Source organism: Miscanthus floridulus, chromosome 4 (assembly GCF_019320115.1).
Source record: "Miscanthus floridulus cultivar M001 chromosome 4, ASM1932011v1, whole genome shotgun sequence".
NCBI classification, from domain to species: Eukaryota; Viridiplantae; Streptophyta; class Magnoliopsida; order Poales; family Poaceae; genus Miscanthus; species Miscanthus floridulus.
The window spans coordinates 5047293-5065982 of record NC_089583.1 but is presented as its reverse complement, the minus strand read 5'-3'; positions in this window follow the sequence as shown (position 1 = coordinate 5065982).

The window sequence follows — 18690 nt, the reverse complement described above, 5'->3', positions numbered from 1 at the left end:
AACAGGAGCAGCAGATTATGTCTTACAATTCTTCTCCTAATCCTGCTGCTAACCTGATGCATTGACCTCATCCATGCCAATCATCTTCCTCAGCTCCATGAACTGCTGGCGCCCGAGTGACTTGGTGAGGATGTCAGCGAGCCGTCTGCTGGTCTCGACGAACTCGATCACGATTTGCCCTCCATCGATACAGTCCCAGAGGAAGTGGAATTTGATATCAATGTGCTTGCTCCGGTCATGGAGGACAGGGTTCTTGGCGAGGGCGATGGCGGGCTGGTTGTCCACCATTAGAGCTGGCAGGTGAGTTTCCTCGCTGGTCAGCTCGCCTAGCAGCCGGCGCAGCCAGACAGCCTGGCACGCTGCTATGGCCGCTGCGACGTACTCCGCATCACACGTCAACAGCGCCACGATCTTTTGCTTCAACGACTGCCAAGCAATGGGGGCTGCTCCAAAGAAGACGAGCACGCTGGAGGTGCTCCGTCGCCCATCAATGTCGCCCGCCATGTCTGCATCGCTGAAGACAGTGAGCTCCGGCTCACTTTTCTTTGCCTTAGGGGTGCCTCACCGAAGGCCGTGAGCCGCAACCCACCCTGGCCGTCACTCTCGGGGAAGATGATCGCTTGATCGAGCTTCCCCTTGACATAGCACAACAACCTTTTCACTGTCGACCAGTGATCTTCGCGCAAGTCCTCCATGAAACGGCTGACGTACCCAACCATGAATGCAATGTCCGGTCGGGTATGAGTGAGGTAGCGCAGCTCACCGACGATGCTCCGGTAGTGCATCGCGTCCACCTTCATAGCAGTGCTGTGCTTGCTCAACTTCAGCCGCTCCTCCATCAGAGTCGCGCATGGCTTGCACTCTGCCATGCCGCCGTGCTGCAGCAGCTTCTCCACGTAGGCGCGCTAACCCAGGGAGATGCTCTGCTTCTCCTGCCTCACCTCGATGCCGAGGTAGTAGGAGAGCGCACCGAGATTGCTCACCTTGAAACGAGCCGCCATCTTGCGCTTTAAACCGTCGATGTCCTCTGCTCGCGCTTCGGTGACGATTAGGTCATCCACGTACACGCCGACGACGAGCTCCTCCTTCCCCCGTCGCTGCGTGTAGTACGCATGCTCTGTAGCGCAGCGAGTGAACCCAAGCTCGCCTTAGGTGTCGTCAAGTTTGGCGTTCCACGCCCGAGGGGCTTGCCGCAGCCCGTAGAGCGCCTTGCATAGCTTGAGCACCTTGTGCTCAGCGCCCTTGACGACGAAGCCCGGAGCTTGCTTGACAAAGACCATCTCTACGAGGTCGCCATTGAGGAACACAGACTTAACATCGAGGTGGTGGACGCGCTAGTCCTTCACTGCTACCATGGCCAATAGCAAGCGAACGGACTCCATTCATGCCACCGGAGCAAAGACTTCCTCGAAGTTGATGCCCTTAGGCTGCATGAAGCCATGGGCGATGAGCCAAGCCTTGTACTTGACAATGGCGCCGGGCTCATCCCGCTTCACCTTGTAGACCCACTTCAAGCCGATCAGCTTGCAGCCCACCGGTGGATCTACCAGCTCCCATGTGCCATTGTCCTCGATGGCCTTCATCTCTTCTAACATCGCTCGTCGCCAATTGGCGTCGCGTTCAGCCACTGCAAACGTCGGTGGCTCCTCGGCACTAACAAGGAGCAGCTCTGGATCGTCGAGCAGCCGACTCGCCAAGCCTGTGGCCCCTGCATTGCCGACGATGTTGTCTAGCCTGTGGAACCGTACCTCCTCACCATCGTGGAAGGCATCCACAAACTTGTTGATGTCACTTGGAGGGGAGGTAAACTCGATTGGTGGTCCCCAGCCTCCATGTTCTGCCAGAGTGGTCGGCATCGCTACTGGACTGCTTGGCACCACTGCCGGAGTGGTCAGATCCACTGTTGGTGTGGTCGGCACCACTCCTGGAGTGGTGGGCTCCACTGCTGGAGCGCTCGGCACTGCTGCTGAAGTGCTCGGCACCCCCTCTGGAGTGGTCGACATTGCTGCTGGACTGCTTGGCACCACTTTTTGGGGTGGTCGGCACCTCTTCTCCAGCGTCTCCACCATCGTGGATGACTAAGTGTTCGGCGACGAAGATGCTGCTCAAGCTGCCAGCTTCCCCTGTGCCTAGACCCTCCCAGTCCTAGGCCGCCATCTCATCGAACACCACATCCCTAGAGATCACCACCTTGCCTCTCTTGGGATCTAGAGCCGATACTCCTTGGTGCCTTCCACGTAGCCTAGGAGCACCATCGATGTGCTCCTGTCCTCCAGCTTGGTGAGGACTGGCTTCGTCTTCCTAACGTGGCCGATGCAGCCGAATGTCCGGAGAGAGGACACGCTCGGCTTGCGCCCATACCAAGCTTCGAATGGCGTCTTGCCCTTCAGGGCCTTGGTGGGCGTGTGTAACACCCTCGGTGTTATATTGTACAAGTTTTTGCTAAAACACTGCATGAGCATCATACTTGTGTGTAAATGTGTGTAATATAGGGTATAAATCAATATACAACACTTGAAACGTTCATCTGAAACAAGAAACGAATGTTACATTTCATGTCGAGTTGTATCACTTAAGGTTCCAAAAGAATTTTTATTGATAAAAAATGCTATAGAGCGCATATGCAAAGCTTTAGCAAAGTCTGTAGTGCGAACTCCGTAGGTGGCGGTGAAATACTTGCGGTCAGGAATGGGGTTCGCTAGATAGCATAGTGGGTAGCATGGAAATCGAATGTGACGCGAATCCGAACAAATAACTTAGTCGTTTCTTAAGTCGGAAAGTGTGTCGACGAAGCTAAGTTTAGGAATTTTTATCAGGGAATCGGGTTAAGCAGTGGCATGGTATTAAGGCTGGTATTAGTAGCTTGATACCTCGTCTCAAACGTAAAATAGTTTATTTAGACACTAGGTCATCGAGTTGGGATTTTTGAGCCGCTTTAAAAAGAGTGTGGGTCACGTTTTATGCAATGCCAGCGCCTAGGCGCGGTCACCCTATCGGCTCTCGGCGCGCTGCGCTGGACCACCCATCGCGCCTACGCATGCATGCCTATGCGCATGGCCATGCTGCTGGCCATGACTCCTGCTACCACACCCTGGCTCGCGCTCACGCTTGCGCACGCACGCGCCCAGTCGCGTGGACCAGCCCATCGTTGCCGCGCACTAGCCGTTCAGCCACCACCACCGCCCGGACCGCACCGCTGTTGCCGCGCCTGGCACACGACTTGTGCACACACGCATGTGCTGGGGTCCAGCAAGCCCAGCTGCTCTGCCTTCTCCATCACGTCCGCCTGCGCCCGCTGCCCGCCGTCGCGTCTGCCTGCGCTTTTGGCTCGCTACGCTACCACCCCCGTAAACCGGTGTTGTCGCTCGCCCAAGCGCGCTCACGCGCACCGCCTGCACGGCTACTACTCCCATTGACACTTCGGCTACACGCGCGTGGGCTGGCCCCGTCGGCCCTCGCCTGCACGTTTGCGCATAAGGGCACACCACGTTTCCCATCACGTCGTTTGGAGGGTCGCCGGCCGGCTGTGCCACGCTGAGGCCAAACTCACTAAGCTGGTCCCCTCTTGCAATTGCCCACGTTTGGAGGTCGAGTGGGGGTACAACTTCGTGCCTAACTTGCCCCTAGGCGGTGGTACGATGTCGGGCGCCAATTTAAGTTTTCACCGTTGCCATCAACCCCATTAAGCCGAACGCCGTCGCCCATCAACTTGGACGTGTGTAGTCCATCTCTTTCCAATTCACCATGCACCCAACTAGCTAATGTAGTTAGCTTCCGATTGGAGTTGTCCCAATGAGCTTCCTTCCTATGGTGAGGTAATGTGGAGAGTTTTCCCCTCGGCGGTCCTCCATGGCCGATGAGGCGAGTGCTCGGCTCGGGGCGATGCTCCTTGCTCTTTTGTCTCAATCGAGCAGGGCTTTTGCGTCTCCTTGACTCATTTTGCCTTGCCCGTGCAGTGGTTCCCCTGACAGAGCAACAGGGCACTGGGAACACCTTCATCATGGCCGGCGTGAACCAGAGCACCCTCGCGCATGTGGCCAACCTATTGACGAGCCTCGCGACTTCGTCCAGCCCGTCGTCCATCACGTCTCTGGTGAGGCCCTCTTGCTCCTAGGATAGGCGGTTGAGCCAATTAGGGGCTAGGTCGTCCTGGACGTGTTGGCTGCCATCGGTGAACTGGCTTAGATGCCGTTCCTATGGCCAGCGAGATTGGGAGTGGTAGTGATTCAATTAGGGCTTTCGATGTTGTTGCTCTTAGCCTATAGATGGATACTAGGGTAGCGGATAGAGGCATGGTGTTAGGTGATTTCACCAGCGTCGGGTTGCTGCGGGCCAGACCCCGATGCGGCGCATGGCCATGCCTTCGTGCTACGCCATTCTTGGTGTTCATGTACCTCGATCTGTTGTGCGTTGCACGTAGAGGCTCATGGTCGGTGCTGGTTGGTGCCGAGGAGGTCTGTGCTCGCCAGTGTTTGGCCGCTGAGGCCGCGACCTCTGTTAAGTTCAGCCAGGGACATCGCAACGTAAATTAGAAAAGAACCTAGGGGGGTTTAGTGCGAGCGTAGTGAGAGAGTGGAATAGTAGAAGGGACTACGGATTCATTTAGTTGAAGTCTGGGGTCTCTTTTGCATATTTGCTGGTGCACCGCGTGGGGTCTCCCACGTGTTGGGCTGCTATCGCGGGAGCGGGCCGTCGCGTGGGCCGCGCTGGTGCACGTGCGCGGTTCACGGTAGTGGGCCGTGCTGCTCGTCTGTGGGCCGCACTGAAAAATGTGTTTTCCAATTTCCAGTAATTACAAATGTTTTTCAAATTAGTTTTAGCTGCACTTTGAGAAATTATAGTAATTTGTAGTTTGTCCAAAAATAGTGAAACTAGGATTGGTAGGTTCACAAAAATACTACCAATTTGTTGGTATAGTTAGTTCACCATTAGCTGTTATAATGATAGGATCATAAATTCAAATTAGAAAGCTAATATTAATTAGCTTAATATTGTAGGAATTTTTTGTGGCAAATGGATGATAGCTTTAGCCATGAAAATTTTACAGTACGTTTAATTAGATTATTAGGTACTCACTGTAATTTTCATAGCCCTAGAGTATGCGGATAAATGGAGTAGCTAGTATCCCTCGTTATTATATATAGTGTAAATCGGTATTAAGAGTAAAGAATACCTTAGTTGCTAGGATAATATACGTCACGTTTCCTACTTGTTAGTGATCGCAGTAAGTAACTTAGTACCTTGGTAGGTAGCACTAGCTTAGTAGTTAGATAGATGTATTTTTATTTTAAGAGCTACTATGGCCGTATTACTAAATCTTGCATCATTATTTCATGCATATAGATCATGAGTTGGTAGAGTTCGTAGCCGTGGACAAACATGATTATGAGGAGGTCATCGAGGAGTTTGAGGAGGAGATCCTCGTGCAGGACGGAGCCCCATAGCCTTTTTGTGCTGACTTTGTTGACCCATCACCTGCCCAAGGCAAGCCTCGGTGCATAACCCCTATTTTATGATCACCGAATATATATATATATATTATATATATATATGATGTGCATTTAAGTTACATGCATTTTATGGAAACTACATGCATAAATATATCTACCTATGAGTTTTACTAGTATAGGTCGAGTAGTTGCTATGCTTAGGATATCGGTAGCGTGAGTTACCTGCCATTACTCGCAAATAGGTGACAAATATGATCACTCATGATATCATGGTGGAAAGGAAAATGGTGACCGGACAGGGATATGGTTTGGGTACTCGTGGGTGTAAGGGGTTGTGTCCTGCGGCCAACAGGGCATAGCTTGGTTACACTTTTTTCCCTGTCTGTGTCAATTAAGGACCGGTCGTTGCATATGGCTCTAGGCAAGTCACAAACTTATTATCTCGAGCACATACTTGGGTATGGGCGTAGGGAAGACTCGTTGCTCTCTTGTCGTAGATCCGGCTCTTTCCGGACCGACTGATTGGAGGCAGGGATGGTGGAGGTCCTTGCACCGCACTGAGTCTGGGACTTAGGAGTGGGGGCTTGGAGTCCAAGTTTGGATGGGGACTTAGACACCCAAGATAGGAGGGTGATGGGTTAGTCCTACTTGTGCCTGGGGTACAAGCGGGACGTGTGTTTTTGGGGTACCCAACTGGGGGCATTGATTCGTGAATCGCCTGGAAATCCGGTATGGCTTGTCTGCGGTTTTGCACCGTAGTAAGAACTAAAAGATGGAAGATGATGAAATGGAACTGATTGCTCAACTCTTGCTTGAAAGTAGAACATGTGCTTATATAGACTGGATAGATAATAACTTAATACGGCTGATAATAATAACGTAAATAAGGACTCACTATTAGTATTGCTTTCTGCCAAAAGAAAACCAGCAAACCATAAAGCTTATCATATTCCTTAGAGTCAGAAAATTATTCCCACTAGTCGGATAAGTCTTGTGAGTACATTATGTACTCAGGGTTTATTTATCCCTGTTGCAGGTAATGCATGAGAAGTACCATTGTGTGGAGGATTCTTCTAGTGGGCTTAGACGGATCCTCGTTCCTTATCGTTAGATGTTTATTTTTAAATTCCGCTGTTTATTATTCCGCACTCTGACACTTGGTAATATAATAATGTGATTTTTAAGAACTTCTGATGTATGAAATGGACAAGTATTGTAACTCATTCTCATTATTGGATCCTTGGGAAAAATGTGGATCTTTTGGGTTCTCCTTTGGGGTGTGCCTGACGTAAGAAATCGTCTAGCATACGGAAAGTGAGTGTGCGATGTGCCAAAAATTTTGCAAATGCCGCTATATTCTGGCTTGAGTGAACGTATAGGATGATACATGCATCATGATAATAGAACCTTGCTTAAACTAAAATCCCCCTACACGTATAATTGGATTAGTAAATTGATAGGATTAACTAAAAGAATGCTTTAATAAATGTGCTGTCATTTCTCTAATTCCTTGCTTCTGATCAGGAAGGTTGTTCTAAATGGATGGTTCCTATCTCTTATAGATGAATCTAGGGTCCAGACATGGAAGGCACCAGTGTCGGGCGGCGCACGGTCTTAGCAAGGGCCAAGGCAAGAGTGGCCGGGCCAATGAGCACGGCAGGCGGGGGGAGCCAGGAGGCTCCACTTCTAGCTCCTCATCCTTTTCCGCCACCGCCGCTGCCACCGTCAATGACTCACGCTGAGAATGATGGAGAAACTGATGGCTGCTCACTATGAGTCAGCCCGTGCCATGGAGCTAAAGGCACAGGCTATCGCTGGCTTCGCCCGCGGAGGCCACGAGGGCAATGGTGGGAACGGGGGTGGTGCCCGCCGTCCTGAGGGCCCCTCCTCTTTCTAGGATTTCCTCAAGACTCACCTACACACTTTCACACTGATAGATGAGCCCCTGGATGCAGAGCACTAGCTTCACATTCTAGAGCAGAAGTTTTTGTTGCTCAATGTGGCCAACGAGCAGAAAGTGCGCTTTGCAGCACAACAGCTATTGGGGTCTATGAGTGCATGGTGGGATACCTTCCATACCATGCAGCAGCCAGATCATCTAGCGACCTGGCAGGAGTTCACCACAGCATTTAGAGAGTTCTATATCCATGCTGGTGTCTTGAACTAGAAGCTGACTGAGTTCTTGGAGCTACGACAAGAGAGTATGATAGTAATGGACTACGTTAATAAGTTCAATCACTTGTCCCAGTATGCTGGCATTCATGTGGACACTGACGAGAAGAAGAAGGACCGCTTCTTTCATGGCCTCTCTTATATCCTTCAGGAGAAGCTCTACACTGTGAACTATCAGACCTTCGGGGCAATGATGAATGCTACCATCACCGTGGAGGGCTTGCAGCAGGATTCCTAGGCAGAGTGGAAGAGGAAGCGGGTGGCCATGGGGTCTTCTAGCCACCCCCATACTCAGAAGGTACAAGTTATCCGACGGGTGCCCTATCAGTCATCAGGCGGGCATTCGTTTCGGTAGCCCCAGCATACTTCTTAGACTTCTTCCACATAGTACCGTGCACCCACTCACCAGGTGTAGCCCTAGCAACCTTAGGGACAGCAGGTCCCACCTCGCCAAGGATTTGGGAACAAGCCTGACGCTTGTTTCAAATGTGGCAAAGATGGCCACTATGCCCGAGATTATCCTCAGAACCAGCCAACTCAGTCTACTCAACCATCGGTGAACTCCAGGCTAGTCAAGCGGATCATGATCAAGAGGAAGGTGCCAGCCAGTCGATCCGGACAGGTGAATTTCACAGATGTTGAGCAGATATTGCAGCATGAATCGGTGATGGCTGGTATGTTTACCATCGACTCCCATCCAGCTTATGTGTTGTTCGATTCTGGTGCATCACATTCATTTATGAGCATGGGATTTATAGACCGGCACAATATACCACTTATGGCTATACCGTATGCCTATAGAATCCATACTGTGGGTTTGCAGATGTGCATCAATACCCGAACGGACACAGTAAGATTGGTATTAGCCACCCACACTTACGCCTATAGTTCATGGTACTGCCTGGGCAAGGCATTGATGCTATTCTTGGAATGAACTAGTTGCGGGTATATGGGGTAGTCTTGGATATGGAATGGAGGAGTGTCGAGTTACGGCTTCCTTCTTCTAAGGATAGGATGTCTCTTCTTGTACCCTCAGATCTAGTCTTACCTGTTGCTGCCCATGCTGAAGCCTCTCCTGATCTTACCTCCATTCTGGTAGTATGTGAGTTCTTGGATGTATTCCCTGAAGGATCTACCTAGGTTGCCACCGAATAGAGAGGTGGAATTCTCCATTGAGCTAGAGCCTGATACTGCTCCTATCTCTAGATGCCCTATACCGCATGGCTCCAAGGGAATTGGCTGAGATGAAGAAGCAGCTAGAAGAGTTGATGGAAAAAGGTTTCATCCATCCTAGTTCTTCACCATGGGGTTGCCTAGCCATTTTTGTGAAGAAGAAGGATGGTACTCTGCGGATGTGTGTGGATTACCGCCCTCTTAATGCGGTAACCATTAAGAACAAGTATCCTTTGCCCGCATAGATACTTTGTTCGACCAATTAGCTGGTGCCAAGGTGTTCTCGAAGATTGACCTTCGATTAGGCTATCATCAGATCAAGATCCGACCACATGATATACCAAAGATAGCTTTTTCTACTAGGTATGGGCTGTATGAGTACCTAGTGATGTCTTTTGGTCTCACCAACGCTCCTGCATTCTTCATGTACTTGATGAATTCAGTCTTTATGCCAGGAGCTGGACAAGTTTGTGGTAGTATTCATTGATGATATCCTGATATATTCCAAGAATGATGAAGAGCATGCCCAACACCTTCGGATAGTACTGGCTCGACTAAGGGAGCACAAGCTGTATGCTAAATTCAGCAAGTGTGAATTTTGGTTAGATCGAGTGTAGTTTTTGGGGCATGTGTTGACACCTGACGGCAGTTTCAGTAGATCCCAGCAAAGTGCAAGATGTGTTGGATTGGAAGTCTCCCAAGTCTATGCATCTAGATTCGTCAGTTCCTTGGTCTCGCTGGGTACTATCGAGTGTTTCATCCTAGATTTCTCCAAGATAGCCCAGCCAATGACCAAGCTGCTCCAAAAAGAAGCCAAGTTTGACTAGAGCCCAGCCTATGAAGAAGCCTTCCAAGCTTTGAAGACATTTCTGACCACTGCTCCTGTGTTGGCCCAACTAGATATTGATAGACCCTTTGATGTATACTGTGATGCCTCGAAGATGGGGTTGGGATGTGTGCTGATGCAAGATGGGTGTGTGATAGCTTATGCTTCGCGCCAACTAAAGAAAGCATGAAGTAAATTACCCCACTCATGACTTAGAGCTGGCTGCTGTGGTCCACGCTCTAAAGATTTGGAGGCACTATCTATTGGGTAACAAAGTACATATTTTCACTGATCATAAGAGCCTCAAGTATATTTTCACTCAGTCTGAGCTGAATATGAGGCAAAGGAGATGGTTAGAATTGATAAAGGATTATAACTTGGAAGTCCATTACCACCTAGGAAAGGCCAATGTGGTAGCTGATGCCTTGAGCCGAAAGTCACATCAGATTGAAGAAACACCTTTGTCTCTCAACCATGCAGAAGGTGTCTGGCTCACATTGCCTTGACCTCAGAATTGCTTGGAGCAGATTATTCTAGAGCAAAGGCAAAACCATGAAGAAATTCCTCACATCAGGAAATTGATGGCCGAAGGGCGTGGTCCTCACTTTAGTATTGATGATCATGGTGTGGTGCGTTACAAGGATAGACTAGTGGTTCCATCCAATGAGGGGTTGAAAGGAAGATTTTGAATGAAGCCCATCATTCAAAGTTGTCCATTCATCCTGGCAGCAACAAAATGTACCATGATCTGCGCCATTTGTATTGGTGGTCCAACATGAAGCAGGACATCACCCAGCACATGTCCGGAGTGCGACACTTGTGGTAGAGTTAAAGCAGATCATATGCGTACTCTGGGATATTTGCAGCCCTTGCCCATTCCTGTATGGAAGTGGGAAGATATCTCCATGGACTTTGTGGTGGGTTTGCCCCGCACATCCAAGGGCTATGATTCCATTTGGGTCATTGTGGACCGTCTCACTAAGTCTGCTCATTTTATCCTGGTGGACACTAGATATACAGCCAAGAAGTATGCTGAGATATATTTTGATTAGATTGTGACCCTACATGGAGTTCCCCTTACTATCATCTCTGATAGAGGGTCAGTCTTTGTCTCTTGTTTCTGGGAGCAACTGCAGCACTATCTGGGTACTCATCTCCTTAGAAGCTCAGCATATCACCCACAAACTGATGGCCAAACTAAAAGGGTGAACTAGGTGCTCGAAGATATGTTGAGAGCTTGTGCCATTTCCTTCCCTAAAAAGTGGGATGAATGCCTAAAGTTAGCTGAATTTTCTTACAATAATAGCTACCAAGAAAGCATTCGCATGGCACCCTTTGAAGCTCTATATGGGAAGAAGTGTAGAACGCCACTGAACTAGGGTTGAAGTGGGAGACCGTGGATACTTTGGGCCTGACTTCATCAAAGCAGCTCGAGAGCAAGTAAGCATTATTCGAAGTCACTTGAAGGCAGCTCAGAGCAGACAGGAAAGCTTATACAGACAAGCAAAGAAGGCCCTTAGAGTTTGCAGCTGTAGATTATGTGTATCTCAAAGTGTCTCCTATGAGAGGGGTGCACCGGTTTGGTATCCATGGCAAGCTAGCCCCTCGATATGTGGGTCCTACCAGGTGTTGGAGCAGTGTGGCCCAGTTGCTTATCATCTCCTAGCTTCCCTATATTTTATCTGTAGTACACAATGTGTTTCATGTATCGCAATTGAAGAAATGTCTGCGGGCTCCTAATGAAGCTATAGAAATTGAAGGACTACCACTCCAACCTGATTTGAATTATGTTGAGCACCCTGTCAAAATCCTGGACGAGAAAGAAAGAGTAACCAAAAACAGTGTGGTAAAGTTCTATAAGGTGCAGTGGCAAAACCACTCTGAGGATGAGGCCACGTGGGAACATGAGAGATATATATTGAAGCATTACCCCCACCTTCTCTCTGGTCCTGATAGTTAGTGGTTACATTAAAATGTATTTCCTATCTTCTTCTCACACTAGGCACATGAAATCTCGGGTTGAGATTTTGTTTTAGGAGGGTAGATTTGTAACACCCTCGGTGTTACATTGTACAAGTTTTTGTTAAAACACTGCATGAGCATCATACTTGTGTGTAAATGTGTGTAATATAGGGTATAAATCAATATACAACACTTGAAACGTTCATCTAAAACAAAAAACGAATGTTATATTTTATGTCGCGTATTATCACTTAGGGTTCTAATGAATTTTTATCGAACAAAAATGTTATAGGACGCATATGCGAAACTTTGGTAAAGTTTGTAGCTTGGACTTAGTAGGCGATGATGAAATACTTGTGGTCGGGAATGGGGTTCGCTAGATAGCATAGTTGGTAGCGTGGAAATCAAAAGTGACGCGAATCCGGATGAATAACTTAGTCGTTTCTTAAGTTGGAAAGTGTGTCGACGAAGTTAAGTTTAGGAATTTTTATCAGGGAATCGGGTTAAGTGGTGGCATGGTCTTAAGGCTAGTTTTAGTGGCTTGATACCACATCTCGAACGTAAAATAGTTTGTTTAGACACTGGGTCGTCGAGTTGGTATTTTTGAGCCGCTTTAAAAAGCGTGTGGGTCATGTTTTGTGCAATGCCAGCGCTAGGGCGCGGTCACCCTGTCGGTTCTCGGCGCGCTGCGCTAGACCACCCATCATGCCTGCGCATGCATGCCTGCATGCATGCCCGCGCTGCTGGCCATGGCTCCTGCTACCACACCCTGGCTCGCGCTCACGCTTGCGCACGCACGCGCCCAGTCGCACGGACCCACCCGTCGTTGCCGTGCACTGGCCGTTCGGCCACCACTGCCACCCAAACCACACCGCTATTGCTGTGTCTAGCGCATGACTCGCGCACACACATGCGTGCTGGGGTCCAGCGGGCCTGGCTGCTCTACCTCTTCCATCACGTTCGCCTACGCCCGCTGCCCGCCGTCGTGTCTGCCTGTGCTTTTCGGCTCGCGATGCTACCCCCCTAAACTTGTGTTGCCGCTCGCCCAAGTGCACTCACGTGCACTGCCTGCATGGCTACTACTCCCGTTGACACTTCGACTGCACGCGCGTGGGCTAGCCCCATAGGCCTTGGCCTTCACGTTTGTGCGCAAGGACACACCATGTTTCCCATCGCGTCGTCCGAAGGGTCGCCGGCCGGCTGTGCCACGCCAAGGCCTAACTCATTGAGCTGGTCCCCTCTTGCAATTGCCCATGTTTGGAGGTTGAGTGGGGGTACAACTTTGTGCTCAACTTGCCCCTAGGCGGTGGTACGATGTCAGGCGCCAATTTAAGTTTTTGCCGTTGCCGTTGACCCTATTAAGCCAAACATCGTCGCCCATCAAATTGGCCGTGTGTAGTCCATCTCTTTCCAATTCACCGTGCACCCAACTAGCTAGGGTAGTTAGCTTCTGATTGGAGTCGTCTCGACGAGCTTCCTTCCTACGGTGAGGTAATGTGGAGAATTTTCCCCTCGGCGGTCCGCCATGGATAGCGAGGCGAGTGCTCGGCCCAAGGCGATGCACCTTGTTCTTTTGTCTCAATCGAGCAGGGCTTTTGTGTCTCCTTGACTCGTTTTCCTTGCCTGTGTAGTGGTTCCACCGACGGAGCAGTAGGGCACTAGGAACGCCTTCACCATGGCCGGTGTGAACCGGAGCACCCTCGCGCATGTGGCCAACCCATTGCCGAGCCTCATGACTTCATCCAGCCCATCTGTCATGTCTCTGGTGAGGCCCTCTTGCTCCTAGGATAGGCAGTTGAGCCGATTAGGGGCTAGGTCGTCCTAGACACGTTGGCTGCCATCGACGAACTGGCTTAGATGTCGTTCCTGTGGCCAGCACGATTGGGAATGGTAGTGATTCAATTAGGACTTCGATGTTGTTGCTCTTAGCCTGTAGATTGATATCGGTTCGCGGTAGAGGCGTGGTGTTAGGTGATTTCGCCGGCGTCGGGTTGCCATGACCAGACCCCACCGTGGCGCATGGCCACGCCTTCATGCTGCGCCATTCTTGGCGTTTGTTACCTCGATCTATTTTGCGTTACATGTAGAGGCTCATGGTGGTGCTGGTTGGTGCCGGGGAGGTCTGTGCCCGCCGACGTTTGGCCGGTGAGGCCGCGGCCTCTGTTAAGTCTGGCTAGGGACGTCGTAATGTAAATTAGAAAAGAACCGGGGGGTTAAGTGCGAGCATCAGTGAGAGAGTAGAATAGTAGAAGGGACTGCGGATTATTTTCACTGAAGTTCGGGGTCTCTTTTGCATATTAGCTGGCGCGCGTGTGGGTCTCCCCGCGTTGGGACGCTGTCGCTGGAGCAGGGCCATTGAGTGGGCCGTGCTGGTGCGCGCGTGCAGTTCACGGTAGTGGGCCGTGCTGCTCGTCTATGGGCCGTGCTGAGGAATGTGTTTTTCCAATTTCCAGTAAATTAATAAATGCTTATTCAATTTAGTTTTGAGCTGAACTTTGATAAATTGTAGTAAATCTGATAGATGTCCAAAAATAGTGAAACCAAGTTTGTTAGGTTCACAAAAATGCCATCTATCTGTTAGTGTAGTTAGTTTATAGTTAGCTATGATAGTGATAGGGTCATAAATTCAAACTAGAAGGTTAGTATTATGTAGATTAATATTTGTAGGAATTTTTTGTGGCAAATTGGTGATAGAAGAGCTATGAGATTTTTATAGTAGGTTCATTAGATTATTATGTACTTGCCTGTAAATTTTGTAGTCCTAGGGTAGGTTGATAAATAGAATAGCTATCATCCTTGTTTTATCATATATAGGGTAAATCAGTATTAGGAGTAAGAATACCTTTAGTTGCTATGGTGAGGTATGTCATGCTTCATACTTGTTAGTGGTAACAATAGGTAACTTAGTACCTTGGTAGGTAGCACTAGCTTAGTAGTTAGATAGATGTATTTTTATTTTAAGAGCTGCTGTTGCCGTATTACTAAGTATTGCATCATCATTTCATGCATATAGATCACGAGTTGGTAGAGTTCGTACTCGTGGGCGAACAGGAGTACGAGGAAGGTCATTGAGGAGTACGAGGAGAAGATCCTCATGCAGGAGGGAGCCCCGGAGCCTTTTGGTGCTTGACTTTGCTGACCTCGTCGCCTGCCCAAGGCAAGCCTCGATGCATAACCCCTATTTTATGATCACTGTATATATATATATATATATATATATATATATATATATATATATATATATATATATATATATATATATGATGTGCATTTAAGTTACAGGCATTTTATGGAAACTACATACAGAAATATATCTACCTATGAGTCCTACTAGTATAGGTCGAGTTGTTGCTATGCTCAGGATATCGGTAGCATGAGTAACCTACCGTTACTCGCAAATAAGTGATAAATATGATCACTCATGATAACATGGTGGAAAGGAAAATGGTGACCGGGTAGAGATATGGTTTGGATACTATGGGTGTAAGGGGTTGTGTCCTGTGGCCAACAGGGCATAGCTTGGTTACACTTTTTTCCCTGTCTATGTCAATTAAGGACCGATCGTTGCATATGGCTCTAGACAAGTCACATTCTTATTATCCCAAGCACATATATGGGTATGGGTGTAGGGAAGACTCGTTGCTCTCTTGTCGTGGATGTGGCTCTTTCCAAACCGACTGATTGGAAACGGGGATGGTGGAGGTCCTTGCACCGCACTGAGTCTGGGACTCAGAAGTGGGGGCTTGGAGTCCAAGTTTGGACGGTGACCTAGACACCTAGGATAGGAGGGTGATGGGTTAGTCCTGCTTGTGCTTGGGGTATAAGCGGGGCATGTGTTTTCAGGGTACCCAGCTGGGGCATTGATTCATGAATCGTCGGGAAATCCGGTATGGCTTGTCTACGGTTTAGCACCATAGTATGAACTGAAAGATGGAAGATGATGAAATGGAACTAATTGCTCAACTCTTGCTTGAAAGTAGAACATGTGCTTATATAGACTGGATAGATAATAACTTAATACGGCTGATATTAATAACGTAAATAAGGACTCACTATTAGTATTGCTTTCTGCCAAAAGAAAACCAGCAAACCATAAAGCTTATCATATTCCTTGCAGTCGGGAAATTATTCCCACTAGTCGGATAAGTCTTGTGAGTACATTGTGTACTCAGGGTTTATTTACCCCTGTTGCAGGTAATGCATGAGAAGTACCATTATGTGGAGGATTCTTCTGGTGGGCTCAGACGGATCCTCGTTCCTTATCGTTAGATGTTTATTTTTAAATTCCACTGTTTATTATTCCACACTCTGACACTTGGTAATTTAATAATGTGATTTTTAAGAACTTCTGATGTTTGAAATGAACAAGTATTGTAACTCGTTCTCATTATTGGATCCTTGGGAAAAATGTGGATCTTTTGGGTTCTCCCTTGGGATGTGCCCAACGGATACCGCCCGCAGTAGCTTGCTTTCGGGGTGCTTAGTGTCTGGTGGAAGACGAGCACCTCCGTAAGCGTGTTATTTCATCATGAGGGAAGTCTACGTGGCAAAGAAATGATCGGGGAGAAATCTATTATAGTAGACGACCCTATTTCTTTTAGATAGGCGTAGTTCGCTGTTCTCTAGCAAGCCAAGGGTGTGATGCCATACATTGACGAGCACAGGCAATCACTGCAAACTCTATATCTGAGCAGGTCATAAGCCTGGCTAGATAAAAAACATAAGGAGGAATTTGTCAAATGGTTGCGATGTCGCTTGCTTGGAATAAAGTTGGGTAATCAATTGGATGCCTTAGCCAAGGGACCTTCGAGTACATATCTTAAGTACCAAGGGTATGAGATCAATGGATTCACATTTTACACAAAAAAGTAAGATGGAAAGAGCACATACCAAAATTGTGGTGTTCGTTTTGATGCTCACAACAAAAATGGCAATGTGCAGGCGACATACTATGGTTTCATAGAGGAGATATGGGAGCTAGCCTATGGTCCATTAAAGGCAGCTCTTTTTCGCTGCCAGTGGGTCCGGCTCGAGAAAATCAACGCTGACAGCGAAGGGTTCACTACCGTTGATCTCACTAAGACCGCATATAGAGACGACCACTTTGTCCTTGCAAGAGATGTTATGCAAGACTTCTATGCAATGGACAACAAGACAAAAGGAAGGCTAAAAGTAGTCCTAGAAGGGAAAAGGAAGATTGTCAGTGTCGATGGAGTGACGAATGAAGAAGACTACAGGGGCTATCAGGAAATGCCTCCATTCAGGGCGAACGTACCCCTACCTATCCTTCAAGAGGGTGACGAACCTGCTTACGTACGGCTTGATCACAATGAGGCCCTCATTGTTGATGCACGTAAAGATAGTTAGATTATTGTTAACTATGTAATCATTATGCACATAACCGTGAAGGATGTTTGATCCTAATGAAACTCTCATCTCCTCTCTCCTCCTCGTTAATACTCTGCCAACTCATCAAATATGCCGACGTATCATAGCAATTAATGATAATGAAAGTTATTTAAAACTACCATTGAGACTAACCTTATTACTATTCAAACACTCAATTAGACACTAGAGGTAATGTTTCTAAACTTTACTCTCTGAATTTAAACACCAGCTAAATATAAATATAAATATATATGTCTAGACTTCCAATAGAAGGACATTGGGGCGGCCATTCTCTTTTGAGCTACTACTAGTAGTGAGGGATCCATAGCTCCTTGATGCAACTGGTCCCTAACCAGTTTGTAGTCCCTGCTCGCAATACTCGAAGGAGCCCAGCCCATAGTCGGCATTGAGCATAGGTGTAGTAGCTCCATTCCTCCTCTAACCTTCATTGATCATTGATGTATGTGCTCCCAGAGATATGGATAGGAATGCCTGTGGCTTGTGTGTTGACTGTTGAGTGATCTATTTACTTGATGCGTGTACTGTTCCAGTCTCCAGATCAGGACGAGACGAAGAGGAATGCTAAGAAGGCCACGGAGAAAGAAGGTGCATAGAGAAAATTCATTTAATAATTTATAAAATTAAAACAAAAAATTTGGGCCACCTAGGACTCAAACACGGGTCTCGGTGGCTAAGTTGCGGAGTCTTAACCGTTGAGGCAGTCGGAGGAATTCGAAAGGAAGAGAAAAGTTATACTTCTTAACCCCTAACTAGTACACCCCCATCACTGCCGGTTTGAGGAATGGCCCGACAGTGATGGTTCCTCATCACTGTCGGTTTATTATTAGAACCGGCAGTGATGAACAATTTTCCAAAGTCGTTTAATAATTTATAAAATTGAAACAAAAAATTTGGGCCGCATAGGACTTGACAACGGGTCTCGGGGGATAAGTTGCGGAGTCCTAACCATGGACGCAGTTGGAGGAATTCGAAAGGAAGGGAAAAGTTATACTACTTAACCCCTAACTGGCTGATGGCAGCAGGGCCCTTCACTGCCTATTTTGGTTTTAAAACTGGTAGTGATAGCTTCTATCACAGTCGGTTGCTCGAACCGACATAGAAGGCTCCATTCACTATCGGTTTTTAAACTAAAACCGACAGTGATGTGTAGGTGCTCCTCACATGCCAACAGTGCTCCCACTGGTCACAACAGTTGGAACACTGCTCCCACCTACCTCGACAACTTTAGTTCAGAAATAAAAATGTACCACGACTGCTAGCCCCTATAAAGTGGCCCTCAACTAGGAGCTAGCCTCTCCATGCATGTTGGTTTTAGCCAGGCCTTATCAGCCATGATACAATGTTTTTCTCTGATAACAAACCACATATATCGTTATGCGTCGTAGTCCACCAAAATGGTGCACACAAGAGGTACTAGAAGAATGCTACTGAAGATAGAGCAACGCCGAAGATTGGAGATGCCACGAGGTTCACAGAGCCATCCGCTGCGGTGCGCATATGAAAAAGGGCCATGTATAGACAAGGCAGATTCATTAATGCCACCTTGTCATCGTGTTGCTACACATTGATTGTAACATTGACCTATACACAAATAGGTCTTTGTTATCGTATATGGAATTTTAGTGTAAGGTTTTTGTTATCGTATATGTAATTTATTTCTATTATTTTTGTTATTTTTTTTATGTATTTCATTACTAT